Below are 13,691 nucleotides of genomic sequence, written 5' to 3'. Positions count from 1 at the left end.
AGTGGACGTGCGGCAATCGGAAGCCCGATGTCCTGGACGATTGCATAACATACACCGCAACTGGGGTTTATTCGGCAGGCTGACGGAACTCTTGATATGAGGTTTCTCTTCGTCAGGGACTTTACCGATGTTCGAATAGTTCTGAGCTTCCAAGTATCGATCGGTTGCGTCTGCCATGATGTCGAGTGTCTTGCACTCCGTTCTTTCAGAAACACAACGAGTTTCGGGTGGCAACACCGCAGGAACTGTTCACCGATCACATGATCGCGCAGGTCTTCAAATGTCTTGGGAACACTCGCCATTTCGATCCAATGGTCGAAGTAACCCAAAAGCCTGGCGGCTAACTGCCTTCCCGTCTCTCCATCTTCTGCTCGAGCTTTTCGAAATTTCTGATGGTAACCTTGAGCCGTGAATTTAAAGCGCTGCAGAAGAGCCTTTTTGACCTTTCGATAATCTAATGAATCTGCAGCTGACATCCTGCCGATCACGGTCAAGGCTTCCCCAGTTAGGCACATACTTACGGCCATCGCCCATTTATCTTGAGGTCAGTCCTGTCCCACTGCCACACGCTCAAACCGTTGCAAATAGGCATGCAGGTAATCCCGTCGCTCGTCAAATAGGGGTAGCAGTTTTTGAGGGTTGAAAAGCTGTACTTGTGGCGCTGACACTATGGGCTCGATATCATCTGTCATGTTGCTCCTCGCTCCTTCTTGGAGTCTGAGTTTCAATTCCAAGATTTCTTTCTCTCTCTCCGCGGCTATGCGACTTTGCTCTCTTTCAGCAGCACGTTCGGCCCTTTGCTCCGCGCGTTCCTTATCTATCCAGTCTCTCAGCTCGGAGCCTGAGAAACCCAGCTGAGCGCCCAACGCGGCTAGACGCTCTAGGTCCACCTTTGCTCAAACGTCGCGATGCGTGTGAACCCGTCCTCGACTCTCTGCCCTCTCTCTGAATGATTAGTTCCTTGAATCTACTAATTTCTAGGATCCTGGCAGGCTCGCCAAATTGTGATGTTATATATGGGCCCAGGTCCGTTCAGGAGCTCTGGGCAGGTAGCAGAGCAGGTTCACAGACACACGGACGCTTTTCTTTTCTTGACCAATTAACGTAACTGGCAACAGACATGCATACAGCCTAGCTTATCCTAATAGGATATGTCCCAACACAAAACCGTCCTACTTCTGGTTTTCCGCTCGTGGACTAGATGCCGGTGCAGGCGAGTCCGGTTGAGGCAAGACCAGCGGCCGGGGTGTGACGCGGCCTTCGTTCACGCCAGTCGCCCGAGGACTCGGTAGCGCGGCAGGCCACGCTCGGGCGTCTGTGTCCGGCGTCTGCTTCACAGTCCGGGGTACTGCGGTGTACCGCGGGGTGCCGCGTCACGCCCGGGTACTGCAAAGTGCGGCACCAGTGCGGCAGCACAAGTGCGGCGGCCAGGCACGATGGGGCGGTCGAGCTGCCTCCGCAAGCTGTTCGCCGGATGGCGAAGCGCTGGGCAGTACCAGACCCCGGACCAGGTGCCCGGCAGGTGCTTGCGAGCCGGCCTTGTACGCCAGGCCCAGGACGATGAACTCCGCCGCCAGCGACGCCCAGGAACGTCCGACCCGTTCGCTTGCCGGAACAAACTCACGCGCACTGGCCCGCCCCGCACGCGGCCACACTTCACTTCCTTTCGAGCCACCCGCACACTCGCCACAATCACCATCATCACAGCCAGTATCCCCGCCTGTCACGCGGGAGACCGGGGTTCGATTCCCCGACGGGGAGCTTAGTTTTTGTTTCTTTGTTGCATTCTGCGCCATTTGAGAACAGCGCTTGCCGGCTTCCCTGCGCTTCCCCGTTAGTATAGTGGCCAGTATCCCCGCCTGTCACGCGGGAGACCGGGGTTCAATTCCCCGACGGGGAGCTTAGTTTTTGTTTCTTTGTTGCATTCTGCGCCATTTAAGAACAGCGCTTGCCGGCTTCCCTGCGCTTCCTCGTTAGTATAGTGGCCAGTATCCCCGCCTGTCACGCGGGAGACCAGGGTTCGATTCCCCGACGGGGAGCTTAGTTTTTGTTTCTTTGTTGCATTCTGCGCCATTTGAGAACAGCGCTTGCCGGCTTCCCTGCGCTTCCTCGTTAGTATATAGTCTACTTCCGGCCACCGAGCGCGACGGACGTGATTATCATGGGCTCCCAAGGAGCGGATTCAGCGGCCCAGCTGGGCAGTGGTATCAGGAACACGGAAAGGCCTGCCAAGGAATATGAACTGGTTCTACCGCATCTGCCTACAGGTTCGAGTGTTTTGCATACTGTTTTTTTGCACAGCGACGTAAAAGTCAGGCCGTACCGGGTGGAGCACTTTCGAGACTCCCTCGCTCGTCTTTCACTGCTGCCGGAAGTGGTTGCCCTCGGGGCATCTCAAATGAATCACGTGTGGGCGGTAACGCTTAAAGGTGAAGAGGCAAAAGCGAAGATTTTGCAAGCTCAAGCTTTTGAAGTTAAGCAACACCGATGCGTGGTCATTGACCTCTGTAACCAAGGGATGAGGTTGAAACTTTTGTGGCTGCTTCACGGCGTGCACGACGATGTGCGAGCGGCGTTGGCGGCTTATGGAAAAGTTACGGAAATATCAAGAGACAAGTGGAAAGTGCAAGGGTGTGTCGACAAGGCTTCAACGACTCGAACGGTCACGCTGAAGCTAAAAGTTGGCGTTACCATCGATGACCTGCCGCATCAGCTTCGGGTCGCCGAGGACGTCGCACTCGTCCACGTCCAAGGCAGAGCCCCGCTTTGCATAAGGTGCCGCGGGAAAGGACATATACGTCGTGAGTGTCGTGTGCCGCGCTGCGGGCTGTGTCGTCGCTACGGCCATGACGAGTCCCAGTGTGTGCGCACGTATGCCAACGTTGCAGGCCCCGTGCCGAGTGAAGTGGCAGGCGAGCACTTGATGGACGCAGTGGACGCCGAGGAAACTAGCAGTGGAACCACTGAGGATGCAGAGCTGAAAGAAGAATCCTCTGAGAAGACCCCTGCCCTTAAAGAACACTGTGAGTCAGATGTGATTGTTCCGTTGCCGAATGTTGCTGGGACCGAGACACCCACGAAAGAAGACGGCAATGCCAGTGCTGCAAGCCCAGCTTCGGCTACGCAACACAGTGAGGTACAGGGGGACACTGAAGCTGAGATGCCAGCTGCTTCTACCTTGCCTGTGAAGCGGGTGCACGAAGACAGTGTCAACGAGGAATCAACCCAAGGAGGAGCGGAAAGCGGACAGCCTCCACTGAAGGCGGCCCCCCTTCGCCGGGCGTCCTTCAAGCCAAGGCCAACCGTGCCCCCAGACCGGAGAACTGTGTCACCTGTGCCTCCGCCATAACGGGGGTACGCTTTCCAGTCGAGACGTTACAAGCCCGGTCCATGATCGGGAGCAGCGCTTGGAACGACGGACGGACTCGCCAAAAAGGAAGAATGGTCATCCCGTGCAACAGAGCAACCGCAATGCTGTCTTTCTGCAAAAGCGATGTGAGTGATATATGTTTCGCGAGTTATAATTTCTTGAGATGGCGACCAATTTAACCACTAGCTTGCGCGTAGCCACGCTAAATGTGAGGGGGCTGTCAACGCGTCGGAGACAACTGCAGCTGAACCGCATTCTGCTGGAAAATGAAATCGATGTGCTAGCAGTTCAAGAGAGCAAAATGGAAAGCGAACAACAAACAGAGAAAATGGTTGAAATATATCGTTCTAGATATAGTGTTTGCGTTTGTGATGCGTTTGGAAGATCGGGGGGATGTGTCATTTTCATTCGAAATTGCATAGAGTGTGTGCAGTCTGTGTTCTCGTGTGAGAGTGGTTCGCTTTTGATATGTGATTTCAGTTTTTCTGGATTGGACTGGAGAGTGATCTGCGTTTATGCGCCGACTAGAACGTTTGAGCGGGAAGAGTTTTTTCACTATATAAAATCCTTCCTAATACATGAGAGGCGTGTTGTCCTGCTTGGAGACTTCAACTGTGTCTGTAGACCGGAAGATAGAGCAACAGACCGTGTCCTTCGTGACAAGAGTGCAGAGTTACTTATTGACATTGTTAATGAGGCAGAGCTTGAAGATGCTGGCTCTATACTGACGCATGAAGGCCAAGCGAAGTTCACGAACTTTCAAGGTAGCTGTCATGCAAGGTTGGACCGAATATATGTTCCCATTGATTGTGTCCCCTTTTGCTCGGAATATCAAACACTTCCCATGAGCTTTAGTGACCACTCCCTCGTAATGATTACTCTAGGCATGAAAAGTAAGGCAACAAAGTTCAATTGGGAGCTATGGAAATTTAATGAAAAACTGCTGCTGGATGAAGAGTTTACCACTAAAGTTAAAGAATATATTAAGCATATGTTACAAAATGACTCTAATTTTATACAAGCATGGCAGCAGTTTAAGTGCAAGATAAAGATAGCTGCTATTGACCGAGCATGCACTCTCCGACGTAAAGAAAGAGAACAAGAAAAAGAACTTCGTAGCACACTTGAATACATGCTTAGCATGGAGAGCGTTAAGCCTGGCTTGTTCGCCCAAGATATAAAAAAAATAAAAACCAAACTTGAGGTGATAGACGAAGAGAAGTATCGCCGTGCGGTGATAAGGGCACGCTGCGAAAAATTGTGGTTCGGAGAGACGCCCACGAAAAGGGCACTTAGTGACGAAAAAAGATACGCAGCGTCAAAAGAGATAAAAGAAATCTACTATCAGAACGTAGTTACCTCGCGAAAAAAAAACAATTGATTGGGCGTTTGTAGAATTTTACAGCGAATTGTTTAGCCTGAAAACACCGGACATTGAACGCTTCAGAAAAGACTTTCTGTCGCTGATGCCAAGAGTAGAAGACGAAGTGGCGCAGACACTTGAAGCAAGTATTACTTCCGAGGAAATTGAGGCCGCTATCGGGGAATTAAATTCCAATGTCACCAGGACCAGATGGTCTTGGTGCTGCCATATACAAGGCCTTTCCAACTGAAACGGCTGTTTTACTGGAAATGGTTATTAGTGAATGCTACGAAAAGAACGTACCTCCTCCGTCTTTTCGAATGTCACACATTGTACTAATCCCGAAAACAGATGACCATGTTAAGCTTCAGTCTGTAGCGTCTTACCGTCCTATAAGTCTAACGAATGTTGACTATAAAATTTATATGAAAGTATTAGGGCGACGACTCCAACGTGTAATTACTTCTCTTGTAGGCCCACATCAGACATGCAGTTTAAAAGGAAGGACCATTTTTACTAACATACACGCAGCAAGGAGTGTACTCGAATGTTGTGACGCGATGCATGACCACGTAGCCATGATGCAATTAGACCTCCACAAAGCATTTGACAAAGTGGTACATGAAATTTTGTTCTCTGTTTTAGAGTATGTCAATGCTGGTTCCGTGATCACATATGGCGTGAAAATGGTTTACGAGTGCTGTTCAGCGAGACTGGTCGTGAATAAGCATTTAACTGATCGTATACCTGTTCAGTCGTCAGTAAGGCAGGACTGTCCTCTGTCTCCCCTTTTGTTTGCGCTTTATCTGGAGCCTTTCTGTCTAAGATTGCTTACAAGGCCAAACATACGCGGTTATAGATTTTTTCAAAGTGAAGTTCGGGTTTTGGCATACGCGGACGATATTGCGGTTTTTTGTACTGACCATGAGAGCGTGCAAGAAGTTGTAAAAGAAGCCACTGCTTTTTGCACTGCAAGTGGAAGTGAAATTAGTTGGGCGAAGTGTTTAGGATTTTGGCACGGAAACTGGCAATACGCGCCTGAACTGTTCTCCAGTATGCAATGGACAACAACGCCAGGCAATTACCTTGGTGTGCCACTAAAGCATTACCGTGAAAGCAAGGAATGTTGGGCCGGTGAAGTTGAGCAAGTGAAAACCCAAACAAACAAATGGGGAGGACATAACTTTTCTATGTTCGCAAGAGCTACCGTTTGCAATATGTTCCTAGTTGCAAAAATTTTTTACATGCTGCAAGTGTTATCTATGTCAAGAATCTCTGTTCAAAAACTGCATAGGGTATTTGCCACGTTTGTGTGGGCTTCAACATGGGAGCGTACCAGTCGATGCAATCTTTTTCATACGGTGCATAACGGTGGACTGGGCTTGTCACATTTATACTTAAAGTAGATTGTAACAAGATTCTTTTTTTTGCGCGAACAAAGCGATGTTTTTCTTAGAACGGTAATCCAAGTGCGATTGCGTGATTCACTGCCGGAATATATAGTTTCGACTATGTCTACAGGGACAATGGGTCTAAGTGCTTTTCTTCGCGAAGTTGTCGCGTCCTTCCAAATAGTGAAGGCGAGATTTTTAAATGAGTATATGTGTACTGTTACGCGAAAACAGCTTTACAAAGATTTATTGGAAACCTTTTTACCTGTGCCTCTTTATCGCGCTGTATATGCTTTGGGTCCGGAGCGGGACGTGTTGAAGAGAGTGAAAAGAATGTCCATCAGATCGTCCGCTAAATCTTTCTTTTTTCAATTGCATACCGGCACTCTTCCGGTGAAGCCATGGCTGGAAAGCAAAGGCCTTTTCGTGCCTTGGTCTGCTGACTGTTTAATTTGCAAAAAGCTGGAAACCATAGAGCATATTTTCCTTGATTGTCACGATGCGGTTTTTTTGTGGGACGTGCTACAGCGCACTATTAAAAAGGACTTACCAATAACGTAGTTTGGCATACGCTACCTTCCATGCGCCCAGCCAGGAGAAGTGCCCAGTGATTTATTAATGGTCTTGTGTATGCACAGCATATAGAGAACGCGGATGGATGTTCGCGATGAGCATGTTGTCGTACACCCAGCCCATCAGTATTTTGTTGAAAGTGTAATGTACACGCGTGATGTTTTCGGAGGGCAATCTGAACCCCCGGAATGGCTGCCAGCCTTGGACAAGCTCATGTCACCTTATCCATTCTATCACAAGAAACCTGTAAGAAAGTGACTTGTGTTTTTAATTCCATGCGACTTTTCATCGTTCTTTGTAGTTGCCAAGTCGGTAATAAAATAAAAAAAAATCCTCGTTAGTATAGTGGCCAGTATTCCTGCCTGTCACGCGGGAGACCGGGGTTCAATTCCCCGACGGGGAGCTTAGTTTTTGTTTCTTTCTTGCATTATGCGCCATATCAGAACAGCACTTAGCCTCTTCCCTGCGCCTCCTCGCTAGTATAGTGGCCAGTATCCCTGCCTGTCACGCGGGAGACCGGGGTTCGATTCCCCGACGGGGAGCTTAGTTTTTCTTTCTTGCATTATGCGCCATATCAGAACAGCACTTAGCCTCTTCCATGCGCCTCCTCGTTAGTATAGTGGCCAGTATCCCCGCCTGTCACGCGAGAGACCGGGGTTCGATTCCCCGACGGGGAGCTTAGTTTTTGTTTCTTTCTTGCATTACGCGCCATATCAGAACAGCACTTAGCCTCTTCCCTGCGCCTCCTCGTTAGTATAGTGGCCAGTATCCCCGCCTGTCACGCGAGAGACCGGGGTTCGATTCCCCGACTGGGAGCTTAGTTTTTGTTTCTTTGTTGCATTATGCGCCATATCAGAACAGCACTTAGCCTCTTCCCTGCGCCTCCTCGTTAGTATAGTGGCCAGTAGATTCCACTTCCGGCCACCACTGTGAACGGACGTGTTGTCATGTGCTCCTTCGGAGCGGTGTTAGCGGCTCAGCCCAGCCGCGGAAACAGGTTTACTGCTAAAGATAACGACACAGGATACGAAGGTATGCTGCCCACCTCCCAACAGGTCGTATTGTTTTTAATACCGTATTTTTGCACGGCGACGTTCGAGCGCGGCCGTATAGGGTCGAGGACTACAGGGATGCCCTGGCCCGTTTGGAATTGCTACCCGAGGTTGTGGCCTTGGGAGCATTTCAAATGAATCATGTGTGGGCAGTCACGTTTAAGAACATGGAAGCCGTTCAGAAAGTGCTTGCTGCCGGGAGCATGAGGGTGAAGGAGCACCGGTGTCTCGTGATTGACCCCAACAAGCAAGAGGTTCGCATTAAAGTGCACTGGGTCCTACACAACGTAACTGATGAAGAAGTGCGTGCGGCCTTCCTTCCGTACGGCGAGGTGACCGAGTTGTCGAAGGAGCGCTGGCGTGTGCACGGCGTCACAGAAAAAGGTTCAACGACCCGTGTACTAAGCCTGAAGCTCAAATCCAAAGATATACCTCACCAACTGCGAATAGCCGGTGAACCTGCACTTCTGGTTGTAGCTGGGAGGCCCCCGCTCTGCCTCCGCTGCCAAGGGAAAGGCCACATTCGCCGCGACTGTCGGGTACGTCGGTGCTCGCGCTGTCGCCGGTTTGGTCACGAGGAAAGCGAGTGTGTACCTACGTACAGTCGAGCGCGATTTGAAGGTTATCGCGCGAGCGTCGACCAGCCTAGCACTCCAGGCACCTTGCGGCCGGGTTCGGAACAGAAAAAATCATGATTTCGCACTCTTCTCTCCCTCGGTTCCTGTTCAAAACAACAATATTCACCCCCCGACAAAGTCACCGCCCTTTCTCTCTATTCTAAACTTTCCATTTATTTGTGATAAAGGGTCCAATTTCATATACTAATACCAAAGAATACGTCGTGCGCACTACGATCACTGCCTGTTCGCAGAATAAAAAAAAAAGAAAGAAACTGATTACCCAACAGGGGGTGACGGCTGTTGAAGGAACAGCAAAAAGAGTAAGGGAAGCTGGCCTGATACCTCCCTCGCCTCGGCAGAGGATTCTGGGCCATGGCGCTGTTCATGTTCTCAGTCGACGCTCGCGCGATAACCTGCAAATCGCGCTCGACTGTACGCAAGCAAGACCGGACCTGGAAGGAACATCGATATGACTGAGCACGTTATGTACGAGGTGGAGGCCGAAGAAGCATCAAGGGCAGCCGGAGGCAAAGCAGCAATCGTCGAGAAGAGCACGCAGCCTTCAAGTGTTGGGCCTAGCGGCACAAGTTCGGCCGAGGCACCTCCAGTAACGCAACACGCCTCCGAGGAAAAGACGAGCCAAGAAAAGCAGCCGCCTACTCTCAGAGCCCCTGCTAGCACACTTGACGAACCTCACGTCGAACACCCCCATAATGATGTCTCATTAGAAGAGGCTGCTGTCACAGCCACAAAACGCGCTTACCTCGAAACTGTGAAAGATGACCGACAAACTGATGGAGCACCCGCGGAGGAGCCGCCCACCAAGGCAGTAATGACGCGACGGTCGCCCTACAAGCCAAGACCAAATATTCCACCAGACATACGACCTGCGGTAGAGGCGCCTGAATAGCGCTTCTACAGCTGTAATGCGCTGCCGTCGGTATCCGGATCAGCGTGCCATGGTGGAGACGATATACCATGGAAGGGAACTGTGAGCTTGTTCGTCAAACTTTGGCCATGGACTGGGAAAGTGCGTGTGATCGTTGCGAGGCGGTGCGCTTTGTGGAGCTCCAACACGCGGAACCCCCTTCAGCGCCACGGTACTCTGAGGTGAGCAGTGGGTGCCTTTAAAAATGAACAAGCGATTCAACTGCCACTACGCGTAGCCACGCTGAACGTGCGTGGACTGGCGGTGAGGAAGCGCCAGTGTCAGGTCAACCGCCTCTTTTTAGAAAATGAATTGGATATAATCGCATTACAAGAAACTAAGATTGAGAGCGAGGAACACACAGATCGCATGGTTGAAATTTTTCGGTCCCGATACAATGTCTGCGTATGTCACGCGGTTGGAAAGTCCGGAGGTTGCGCGTTATTTTTGAGAAATAATCTTGGAATTGGGAATGAAACCATTGTCACATCCGAAGAGGGTCGGTTACTGGTTGTCGATTTCACCCTTTCTGGATGCTCTTGTGGAGTGATTTGTGTGTATGCCCCTAACAATTACAAGGAACGTGTTAGTTTTTTTGAAAAGGTCAAAGTGTTCTTGAACTGCGAGAGAAGCGTCGTTTTGATGGGTGATTTTAACTGTGTTTGCATGCCAGAGGATCGAGTGCCTATCACCCCTGTGCGTGATCAGAGTGCGCAGTATCTCGATGCAATAATTCAAGAACACTACATGGAAGATCTGGGCTGGGTGTTGCTTCAAGGCTCGCAACAATGTTTTACGCACTTCCAACGCGGTAGCAATGCAAGACTAGATAGAGTATACGCAAGCATAGGATTTGTGACAATGTGTTCCAACCATGAAGTAAAACGTGTTTCTTTCAGCGATCACAGCCTTGTTATTGTAAGCTTTGGGAATAAACATAGTAGGACTCGTTTCAACTGGAAACTTTGGAAATTTAATGTTGAATTGCTGGAGGATGAAACCTTCGTTAAGCAAATTATAGACTTAACCAAAATGCCTTGCGTCAAATCAGCAAGCTGTGCAGATAAGTGGGAAAATTTTAAGAACACAGTCAAGATGAAAGCGATAGAACGAGGAACTATCCTTCATCAAAGCGAAAAGAAACGAATCAAAGAATTGGAGTGCAAATTAGACTTTGTGACAAGTATGGAAGCAGTAGTGCCCGGTTTGTACATAAAAGAAATCCGAGAAGTCAAAAGCCAGCTAGAAGCACTGGAGGCAGATAAGTACCGAGCGGCTGTGATAAGGGCGCGCGCCGAAAATTTGTGGGCTGGTGAAGTGCCGAATGAGCGTGCATTGTGTGATGAAAGAAAACATGCAGCACAAAATAAATTCAACAGATCCGCTACCGCAACAGAATAACGACCGACCGCGAAGAAATCGAGCGAGCGTTTGTTGAGCATTACAAAGAACTGATAGGGAATGACAGAAGCGCAAAGGGCAGTCTGTGGGACGAATTTTTGCACCTCATGCCTCGATTAGACGAAGAGAAACGTGCGCGCTTAGAACAGCCTATTAGCTTAGAGGAAGTTCAGAAGGCTATTGAGGACCTGCCACTTGGGAAAACACCGGGACCTGATGGGTTAGGCGCTGCTTTCTATAAAACATTCAGAGAAGAAGTCAGCCCGTTCTATACGATATGATTGCAGAAGCATACGATGTAAAACAAATGCCACCTTCCTTCTCTACTGCCCACATTGTGCTTATCCCAAAAACATGTGACCGAGAAAAAATGCTATCTGTGGGGGCTTATCGCCCGATAACCCTCACAAATGTCGACTATAAGAGCTATATGAAGATTCTTGGCAAACGTTTACAGAGTGTCATCACGGACCTAGTTGGACCGCACCAAACGTGCGGAGTGAAAAGGCGTACCATCTGCACAAATGTGCACATCGCTCGAAGTATCCTTGAGTGCTGTGATGTCTTCGGTGGCCGAGTTGCAATGGTACAGCTAGACCTGTCGAAGGCGTTTGATCGCGTGGCGCACGATGTCCTGTACTCAGTTTTGGAACATGCAAATGTGGGCAGCATAATACAAGACGGGCTTAAAATGGTTTACAGCAGCTGTACAGTTCAAATAATTGTCAATAAGAACCTGTGTGAACCCATCCCTCTGCGGTCCTCCGTACGGCAGGGATGCCCGCTTTCAACATTGCTGTTTGCACTTAACCTTGAGCCCTTCTGTTTAAGTCTTATTAACAACGACCGAATAAATGGCTTCAGGTTGCAGTCATCTATATGTTAAAATTCTTACGTATGCGGACGACATTGCTGTATTCTGCAGTGACCGCGAGAGTGTACAAGAAAGTGTTGACGTCGCCAAGCGGTTTTGCCAGCAAACTGGGGCTGAGATCAACTGGGAAAAGAGTGTGGGCTTTTGGCACGGAAGCTGGGGAATTACACCACCGTTGTTCGCGAATCTGCAGTGGACAAACATGCCGTCGAACTATTTGGGTGTGCCTCTCGAGCACTATAACAAGAGCGCAGATTACTGGAACGAGGCGACGTCAAAAGTGAGCGAGAAAGCAAGGGCATGGCAAGGACGAGACTTGTCGATGTTTGCGAGAGCAACAGAATGCAACATTTTTTTAATTGCCAAAGTGTGGTATGTTTTGCAGTTTCTGTCTATGTCGCGTGTAAATGTGCAGAAAATGCATAGGGTATTTGCTGTGTTTATCTGGAATTCAAGTTGGGAGAGGGTCAGAAGAACCAATTTGTTTCGAACAGTTCAAGATGGTGGTCTGGGTCTCGCACATTTGTTTGTTCGCCAGGTTGTGTCCCGTTTTATGTTTATGAGGGATCAGAAAGACCCCTTCCTGCGCTCAATGATGCAGGTGCGTCTGAGCAGAGCTCTTCCTGACTTTATAGTGTCCACTGTGAGATTGCCAACTTGTGGCGCTAGAGGTTATTTGAAAGAAGTTGTTGACTCGGTGCAATTTCTCAAGGTTCGGTTTTGACAAAAGTATCTCAGCACTGTAAAGAGGAAAACACTGTACAAAGATCATATAGATCTAATCATGCCAGTGCCTCTGTATCGTATAATAAACTCTGGAGGCCTAGGACAAGATGTCCTTAAAAGAATTAAAAGCATGCCAGTTAAAGCAAGTACAAAAACATTCTTTTTCAAACTGCACACGGGAACCTTGCCGGTTAAGACATGGCTATCTGACAAAGGCACTTTTGTACCATGGACAACGAACTGCTTGCTGTGCAAAAAGCCAGAAACCGTTGAACATGTGTTCATTGAATGTTGGGACGCGATCTTCTATTGGGATGTCCTGCAACGCACACTGAACTACCTTTAACACCGATTGGAATCCGCTACTTACCAACAGACACAGATGACACAGGTGTCCCTTATGACATGATTATGATCCTCGGCCTCCATAGTTTATGGAAAACTCGAATGGCGGTATGCAATGCAGATGTAAAGGTCCGAACTACAAAGGAAAACTTTGTGGAAAGTGTATGTTATATACGTGATGTGTACCGAGTGCAGAAAGACCCACCAGCATGGATGTGTGTGCTTGACGATTTAGTTCAAATCAAGTCATTTTAACTTTTTGCCTGCTGAAGCAGCCGGGGTGCTTTTAACAATGTATTGTGCTTGTCTCAATAAAAAGGTTTAAAAAAAAAAGCCTCGTTAGTATAGTGGCCAGTATCCCCCCCTCTCAGGCGGGAGACCCGGGATCGATTCCCCGCGGGGGACCTTAGTTTGTTTCTTTCTTGCATTCTGCGCCATTTTAGAACAGCGCTTGCCGTCTTCCCTGCGCCTCCTCGTTAGTATAGTGGCCAGTATCCCCGCTTGTCACGCGGGAGACCGGGGTTCGATTGACCGACGGGGAGCTTAGTTTTTGTTTCTTTTTTGCATTCAGCGACATTTCAGAACAGCGCTTGCCGTCTTCCCTGCGCCGCCTCGTTAGTATAGTAATGCTAAAAGCCCCTTTTTGTTTTGTTTTTTGTGTGTTCAGAGTGTATGCTGTGGGGATTCTGCTTCCGGCCACGCCAGTGAACGGATGCAGGATGCAGGGCTCCTCAGGAGCGGCTTCAGCGGCCACGTCAGGCCGCGGTAACAGGACTGCTGAACAGGACAATACTTACCAGGTCGTTTTGCCTGCACTGCCAACAGGTCGGTTTGTTTTGAATACCGTTTTTTTGCACGCCGATATCAGGGCCCGCCCGTACCGGGTGGAAAATTTCCGGGATGCGTAAGCACAACACTCGCTAATCCCCGATGTTATCGCTATGGGGGCGTATCGGATGGGCCACGTCTGGGCCGTCACTCTCAAGGATGCTGAAGCCGTCAACAAGATTGTAAGTGTAGGTGAGCTGTCTGTGAAAAACGGTCGCTG

The 13,691-nt window shown here is 49.3% G+C and overlaps 2 non-coding genes across 2 annotated transcripts; both read left to right on the top strand.

Moving 5' to 3' along the window:
• The first annotated feature begins 1,828 nt into the window (after positions 1 to 1,828).
• Positions 1,829 to 1,900, top strand: TRNAD-GUC (transfer RNA aspartic acid (anticodon GUC)). The gene has a single exon. It is a non-coding gene; the product is annotated as a tRNA-Asp (tRNA).
• A 5,128-nt stretch (positions 1,901 to 7,028) lies between these two features.
• Positions 7,029 to 7,100, top strand: TRNAD-GUC (transfer RNA aspartic acid (anticodon GUC)). The gene has a single exon. It is a non-coding gene; the product is annotated as a tRNA-Asp (tRNA).
• The last annotated feature ends 6,591 nt before the right edge of the window (positions 7,101 to 13,691 follow it).

The sequence above is a fragment of the Amblyomma maculatum genome, chromosome 9, assembly GCF_055883805.1.
Source record: "Amblyomma maculatum isolate TAMU_Amacu chromosome 9, ASM5588380v1, whole genome shotgun sequence".
In the NCBI taxonomy this organism is placed as follows: Eukaryota; Metazoa; Arthropoda; class Arachnida; order Ixodida; family Ixodidae; genus Amblyomma; species Amblyomma maculatum.
Note: the sequence above shows the minus strand (reverse complement) of the source record. Positions and strands in the feature narration are given on the sequence as shown.